General features: G+C 36.5%; 1 protein-coding gene across 1 annotated transcript in view; it reads left to right on the top strand.

Annotated features, from left to right (window-relative positions):
- Window positions 1–1,624, top strand: part of ABCD2 (ATP-binding cassette, sub-family D (ALD), member 2) — a 102,761-nt gene extending 101,137 nt beyond the window's left edge. The window contains exons 10-11 of the transcript XR_314465.2: window positions 1,211–1,314; window positions 1,547–1,624. The gene's annotated coding sequence lies outside the window, so the exon portion shown is untranslated. The remainder of the gene's footprint in view (window positions 1–1,210; window positions 1,315–1,546) is intronic.
- The last annotated feature ends 6,906 nt before the right edge of the window (window positions 1,625–8,530 follow it).

The following is an 8,530-nucleotide window of genomic DNA, read 5'->3' as shown; positions in this document are numbered from 1 at the left end:
AGCAATTCTTTGTTACCTGTGCCTGCTTTTGAATTTTATATAAATGGAATCATACTCTGGACCCTGGAGCCAGATTACGTGGATTCAAATCCGTCCCCTCCCCATTGTTAGACATGTAACCTTGGGCAGTTATTTAACCTTTCTGTGCCTCAGTTTCTGCGTCTGTAGGCCAAACGCAATAATAGTCGTTGTGTCATTGAATTGTTTAGAATACTGAGTGAATCAATAACTATAAAATATCTGGTCCAACCCTACTAATTGTATGCTAAATGTTGGTTAAATAAAAGACATTCTATGTATATTATTCTATAACATTAATTTTTTTCTTTAACATAATTTTAAAAATATTTACATATTCAAGGCTGTGTGTGTGTGTGTGTGTGTGTGTGTGTGTGTTTTAATCCTCACCGAGGATATTTTTTCATTGATTTTTTTAGAGATAGTGGAAGGGAAGGGGAGAGACAGAGAAAGAGAAATATCAATGTGAGAGAGATATTGATTGGTTGCCTCCTATATGCACCCCAGAAGGCAGAGATCAAGCCTGCAGCCTAGGTACTTGCCTTTGACTGGAATCGAACCTGGGACCTTTCAGTCCAAGGGTCGGAGCTCTATCCACTAAGTCAAACCGGCTAGGGCAAGGCTGTGTTTTTTAAATGTCTCTAAAACATTCTAGTGTACCATAATTTTGTCTATTCTACTTTCCATTGATATTTAAGATATTTTCAGATTGAGGCTATTTAAAAGTTGTTCATATCTTTTGATGATTTTTTTCCTATTTATTATATTCTGGCTTTTTCAAAGTAAATTGTAGCTATACCTTATATACTCTGCATTTAATCCATTGTCAGTTTTATGTAAGCAAATACATTTTCATAGAATTGTACCTTCACTCTTTTGATAGTATTTATTTAATTCAGCAAAATTTTTAACATTTTATTTTGAGATAATTGCAGATTCACTGATGGTGTGTTTTGACAGAGAAGTCCTTAATTTTAACATAGTCAAATTTATCTGTTTTATGATTAGTGCTTTTTGCATCTTAAGAAAGTCTTCGCTATCTGAGGTCATGAATAGGATCTCCTACATTATCTAATGAAATGTTTATAATTTTGCATTTTATATTAAGATCTTTAAAGCACCTGGATTAATTTTTATTATTTTTTAGTATGACATGGGATAGTGGTCCATTTTCATATTTTTTCTTATTCAGAATTTCCTGGTGTCATTTATGGGAAAGTTCCTCCTTCCTCCATATCTCCAGTGCCATCTCTGCCACAGATCAAATGTCTACAGATTGTGGGGGCTTTCTCTGAGGTTTGAAATCATATCTTTCTCTTTAATAAAAAATTGTATCGATTTGTTGCTGGGATACAGGGATACTATTGACTTTTTAATAATGATTTCTAGCTGGCAACCTTGTAAATATTAATAATTTGTCCATGGGTTATTTTATGTTTTCAATGCCAACAATCAGCTGCAAATAATTACAGTTTTATTTCTTTCTTTCCAATCTTGAAACATTCTTTCTGATCTGGCCTGATTGCAGTGGTGAGAACGCCCAGGACAATGTCCAAAAGAAGAGCCATAATGGACAGACATCTTTTCTTGTTCCTGATTTTAAAGGGAATGCTTCTAATGCATCACTATTAAGTACAATACTTGCTATATTTTGTTTGTGTGTATATATGTAGATATCTTTTATAAAATAAAATTCCTTTCTATTCCTATTTTACTAAGAGCTTTTATCAAGAATAGTTGTTAAATGTTATGCAATGATTTTTCTGCACCTATTGAAATAATAGTGTTTCTGCATTAAAATTTTAATAAAGATAATATTCTAATATTGAACAAACCTATTCCTATAATAAAACCAACTTGAACTTGATATTTCACCTTAATAATGCATTGTAAGGCTTAATTTGCTAATATCTCATTTAGGGCTATAATTTCCTTTTTAAAAATATATATGTTTATTGATTTCAGAGAGGAAGGGAGAGGGAGAGAGAGATAGAAACACCAATGATGAGAGATAATCATTGATCGGCTGCCTCCTGCAAGCCCCACACTGGGGATCGAGCCTGAAACCCAGGTATATGCCCTAATAGGGAATCGAACTGTGACCTCCTGGTTCATAGGTTGATGCTCACGATGGCTGGGCTAATTTCCTTTTTTTGATGTTGTTTTTCTTTGCATTCTTGTCTGAATTTGGCATCAAGCTCATAACATTTTGCCTCTTGTTCCTGCCCAAGGAACTATCTGATGGGCAGGCAGACGTAAGGCAAATGCCATCCACAGTTCTCTTACTCCCATAGATTCACACTTTTTGTTGTTTTTGGCCTCAGCTCACTCATGTATTTAAATTTTTTTTAATACACATTTTGTTTTAAAGACTTTTCCCCCCTAGAGCAATTTTTGGTTTATGGCAAAATTGAGCAGAAGGTACAGAGATTTCCCATGTACCCACTGCCTCCATACATGTATAGCCTCTTCCATTATCAATATTACTCACCGGAATGGTACATTTGTTACAGTTGATTATCCTACAGTGACACATTATAATAACCCAAAGTCCACAGTTTATATTAGGTGTGTACAGTCTATGGCTTTGGACACATGTATAATGACATATATCCATCATTATAGTATCATAAGAGTATTTTCACTGCCATAAAAATTCTCTGTGCTCTGCCTGTTCATCCTTTTTTCTCTCCTCTCTACCCCCCGCCTCCCAACCCCTGGAAACCACTGATCTTTTTACTTAACCCCTGGAAACCACTGATCTTTTTACTTTCTCCATACTATTGCCTTTTCCAGAATGTCATCTACACTAATAAAAGAGAAACATGCAAATTGGTGTCACTCCACTATGCCCACCAGCCAATCAGGATGAGTATGCAAATTAACCCAATAAAGATGGCGGTTAATTTACAAACACAGGCTTGGAGCGAAGACTGAAGGCTCTGCCGGAGTGAAGACTGAAGACTGAAGATTGAAACCTGAAGAGGCTTGGCTTCTCCGCTGCGGCCGGACCAAAGGCCTGGGTCCTGGGTGCTGGAGGAAAACCGGTGCCATCAGCCAGGGGAAGGAAGGCCTATTGCACGAATCTTGTGCAACGGGCTTCTAGTATAATTAGAATCATATAGTATGTCAGCGATTTTCAACTGGTGTGCCACAAGGATTTTTTTAAATTGATTTCAGAGGGGAAGGGAGAAGGAGTGAGAGATAGAAACATCAATGATGAGAGAGAATCATTAATTGGCTGCCTCCTGCACGCCCCACACTGGGGATCGAGCCCGAAACCTAGGCATGTGCCATGACTGGGAATCAAACCATGAACCTTCTGGTTCCTAGGTCAACGCTCAACCACTGAGCCACACCGGCTGGGTCTGCAAAGATTTTTAAAGCATGCAACACCAGACTATTTGGTTAAAGGCACTAATCTCTTTTCCCTTAGATTCAAAAAAGAAAAAAAGACAACCACCAACACAATAGCTGTCTGGTGTAAATGAATTAAAATTATACTTTTTTTTTTGGTCAGATCAGCAAAAAATATAAAATATTTTTTGGTGTGCTGCAAAATTTTAGTAATTAGTTTATATGTGCCATGAGATGAAAAGGTTGAAAATCGCTACAATGTATAGCCATTTCAGATTGGCTTCTTTTACTTAGTAATATGCATTTAAGTTTCTTTTATGTCTTTTCATGACCTGATAGCTTATTTCCTTTTAACACTGGATCTACCACAATTATGATTATTCATTCACCTACTGAAAGACATCTTGGTTGCATCCAAGTTTGGGCTATTATGAATAAAGCTGCTGTAAACACCCATACACAGATTTTTTGTGTGCACATGCAAGTTTTCAACTCCTTTAGGTCTATACCAAGCAGCACGGTTGCTGGATCATAAGTATGGTAACAGTATGTTTAGTTTTGTAAAAAAGCACCAAGCTGTTTTCCTTACCATTTTGCATTCTGAGTAGCAAAGAACAAGAGTTCCTGTTGCCCCACATTCTTGCCATCATTTGGTGTTATCAGTGTTCTAGATTTGGGCCATTCTAATAGGAGTGTAGAAATACCTCATTGTTTTAATTTGGATTTTCCTGTTGACATAGTATGTGGAACATCTTTTCATATGCTTATTTGCCAACAGCATGTCATCTTTGGTGAAGTGTCCTTTAAGGTGTTTGGCCCATTTTTTAATTGGGTTGTTTGTTTTCTTATTATAGAGTTCTTTGTATATTTTGAATTACAGTCGTTTATTATATGTGTGATTTGCAAATATTTTCTCTTGGTTTGTGACTTGTCTTCTCATTTTCTTTACTCTGTCTTTTGCAGAGGAGCAGGGTTTTTTAAAATTTTAATGAAGCCCCGCTTATCAAAATAATTTCTTTCATGGATTATGCCTTTGGCTGAAAAGTTTTTATCCAGAATGTGTGATGATTTGTACCAGGAGGGTGTTCACTGAACCTCAAGTATGCCATACAATTGGAAGCAGAAATTCTCATCGGCTTTTTCTCGGTAAGAATTAAGCACTTACTTCTGTCTACATTATTCCCAGTGGACATCAGGTAACTTCTTCCATGTTCTGTCACCAGCTCCACTCCTGTCCTGCAACACTCAATCAGCAACTTCTGCAGCCCATGTAGGTAAGCAGGGTGGGGAGAAAAGGAAAAAGAAAAAAGACTATAGGACATAGGTCTCCCACTTGGCAGACCACCCCTATTTTCTTTTTCTTTTTAAAAACATTTATTTATTTTGTTGTTTAAGGTATTACAAATAGTAGTACATACGTCTCCTTCCCGCCCCCTCCATTGACCTCCCCCCTGGCCTCCCCACCTCCCTGCACTTGCCCTCACTCCCCCTCCTCCTGCCCTCCAGTGACCACCCCTATTTCAATAAGTACATTTCTTGGTGCTCTTCTCATTTAGATTGTTATAAGAGAGAAGTATACACAGTAATACTGCTCTTATAAGGTAGTTTTACTTTCCAGTGTCGCTGGCAGTGGGAGATGGCTGCAGAACTAAGCAGAGTCTCCAGAAGACATCTCGTTAGATCAAAGGAGCACTAATACTGTTCATCTATGGCTTTCAACTCTGGGGCCGTAGCAGAAACACCTAAGTTCCATTTAACTTCCTGTTAAATACAGATGCATTAGCACATGAGTAGGAATATATATGCCTAGCAAGTTTCTGAAAGGTGAAACATAAAACAGATCATGGTGGCTATTGCCTGGAAATGGGAATCATGAGTTGGTGGGGAAGGGTTATTGTTTTCCTTTATATTATTTTATATTGTTTATTTTTTTAAACCATAAGCATATTTCAAATTTATTGTTTAAAATGTCTTGAAAAAAACACACCCTGATTTTTAAAATTTAATGATCACAAAGAAATAAGTTTGAGAATGATTGAGAGGTAAAGGAGCAAAAGGAAACTTTTTTACATGTTTTGTTTATAAATGTTCATTGAGCAGACATCTATTGTCCATTCATTTGCGTGGTAAGCACTGGGAAATGTAGAGGTAACCTTTAGTCTACTGGGGGAAATGAACACTAACATAAATAAATAATTCAAGGGAGTAGACGAAGGTGTGGAAAATGGGAACAATTGTGAGTGTGTCTGAGATTTCAAATTGGAAATATGTCTGCTCTGCACCAAATATTCTATTCCACCAGTACACCTTCCATATCATAAAGATGTTGAAAGTCTTTCCAAAACAAAAGAAAATCTTCCCACTGATGGCTTAGATTTTCTGTAACTATTCGTCAAGCCCTTCTCTCTCATGTGTGCTACACTGATGTGAATACTTGCTTTGTATTCTGCACATGAGTAATTTTGCTCAGCGCTATTCACATCGATGATTTCATTCAACCATGTGATGATATTGATATTAACTGACATCTACCTTTGTTATTTATAAAATACTTTCCAGTAGCTCAGTACTTCCCATAAATGATTTTGTAGGTTTCTCAGCCGAGGTGTGATTTATACCAGTAAATATTTTGCTTTAAAAAAGGCAACTTTATGGAAAAGGCAAAACTTTAGAGACGGTTTTAAAAGATAAGTGGTTGCCAGGAGTCCATGGGGAAGAAGGAAAGGGTAAACAGGTGAAGCATGAGATGTTTAGGGCAGTTAAACTACACTGAATGATACTGTAATGTGGACACGTCATTATACATTTGTCAAAATCCATAGAACGTATAATACAAAGAGTATACCCTAATGTAAACTCCAGGCTTTGGTTAATAACAATGTATTGATATTGGCTCATCAATTGTAACAAATGTATTACACTAGTGCAAGATGTTAATGCAGTACATTTGTTACAAAATAAGAAACTTAGGTGGGTTGGAGGAGGCATACAGAACTCTCTTTACACTCAATATTTCTGTAAAGCTAAAACTGCTAAAAAAAAAAGTAAAGTAATTAATTTAAAAAATAAAAGGCAACTTTGTATTTTAGTTGCCTCTAAAGTTTTGCTTGCTGCTTCACCTTTAAATACAAATACTTGCATTTAATAGTGAAAAGAATCAATGTTGCTTTTTTTTCTGGGCAAACTTTTTTTCTATTTTTGTAATCAAAGGAGGTGCTATTCTTTTTTTGAAAGTGTGACAAATTTTTTAGCATTTTATGCTCTGGTATCTAATGCAAATAACCAGCTGGAGCAGTATAATCTACTTTTCACATATTTATTATCAAAGTGCCTATTATCATATTTAAATTTTGGCTGCTGGCATGGTCACTACATTCCCCGATTCATTTATCCCAGCATGTAAGATTCCCATTCTAAAAGAAAATATTTTGGAAGATATCCTTTCTAGTCTTTCTCTCTTAAAATCTGTTTAAAACACATTTCTTCTTTAAAAAAACAAAGAACAACAACAAAAAACTTCTGACACTACACTTTACTACACTACAAAAACTTGTGAATCACTCAGATTTTCTGAAGAGTGCTTACTCTTCAATTTTTATTTTTGTCTTCTCTTTGCATCTAGCGATAATTGCATAAACACTTTATGCCAGATGGTGTGTGTGCTAAGCACTTACATCTATTTAATCTCCAAGATAACCCTTCTTAGGAGGTGGTGTGATTTCTATTTTAATAAAACTGAAGAGAGTTGGCTTCAGTTTTATTTTATTATACATTAGGTCTTGTCGGACACCAAATAGCCTTCTGGTTTCAAGGACTTTACTGTGATTTTGTGTTTGGTTTGCACTATTTTAATGTGAGCCCTCTTACACATTGCTGGACTATTTTGTGACTGTTCTTGTCCGTGTGCAGGCTGTGTAACCACAAGGAAAGGGTAAACTCTGGAGGGAAAGCACTGAGTCCTTTTTCTCTGTTTCAATGAATTCTTAGTCTAGGACAGGGGTGGGCAACCTTTTTGTGAGTGCGTGCCAAAACCAGCAAAATCTCTGACTCAAAATTCTTCTGCGTGCCAACCCTAATTTTTTGAGAACATGTTACGCCTACTTGATATCTCTTAAGGTGTACGTTGTGAAGAACCTTGAAGAAATAATAAAATTCACTCGGGCGACAAAAACACAGTATATGATGATGAAAAATACATTTATTTTTTAATGTATACATGTACACTGATAGTCCGACAGAAAACTTTATGACTCCGTTTGATATTATCAGTGGGACTTTTGCTGCTGCATCACTGATGACAGAGATTTTACATCAGGTTTATATTTCATGACCTTCAGTGATATGCATGAGCTACTACTTTCATCCGTCAGGCTACTCCTATTACGAGACTTAACAAAATTCATCACTGAGAACAAAGATTCACAAACGTATGTGGATGAAAACATGGAGAGTAATGCTGTTGCAAAGTTTTTTAAACAGAAAAAATTTTCTGGAATGGCATTCCAAGTCCTCAATAGTTCGTTTTCGACACTATTGAAATTGCTCTTCCCCTCTCTTGTCAATCCATGTCTATGGTCTTTAAGAGAACTTGTTATGTAAAATTATTTATTTATCTAAGATGCACCTACACTGAATTTATCTGAAAAATAAAAAAGTCGATATTAAGAAAAAAATTGTAAATGGAAGATTTTAAGAGAGAGTTTCACGTGCCAGCAAAAGTTACTGGCGTGCCATGTTTGGCACGCGTGCCAGGGGTTGCCCACCCCTGGTCTAGGCTTTAGTTCTGAGCAAATATTGATGACCAACTCCGAAATTAATTTTTTCAAAGGGCTTGTCAATTTCAAAGACTACTAGCTTTCCATAGAAATACTTTTATTCAGTGAATGGAAAAGTCAAGCACCAGGAAGAAGTGGTCCCTTAAAGTACAAAACTGCAGCAAAGAGATGAGACTATCACGTAGTGTTTTCAGTTTGCAAAGTGTTTTTAGTATACATCATCTATGGCAGTGGTTGGCAAACTCATTAGTCAACAGAGCCAAATATCAGCAGTACTTCTTCAAAATAGACTCGCCCAGGCCGAAAACCGACTTCTGCGCATGGGCCATGAGGTTTCAATCGCACTGTACGCGCGTGCCCGCACGTGGTATTTTGTGGAA

The sequence above is a fragment of the Myotis brandtii genome, unplaced genomic scaffold (assembly GCF_000412655.1).
Source record: "Myotis brandtii unplaced genomic scaffold, ASM41265v1 scaffold686, whole genome shotgun sequence".
Classification (NCBI taxonomy): domain Eukaryota; kingdom Metazoa; phylum Chordata; class Mammalia; order Chiroptera; family Vespertilionidae; genus Myotis; species Myotis brandtii.
Note: the sequence above shows the minus strand (reverse complement) of the source record. Positions and strands in the feature narration are given on the sequence as shown.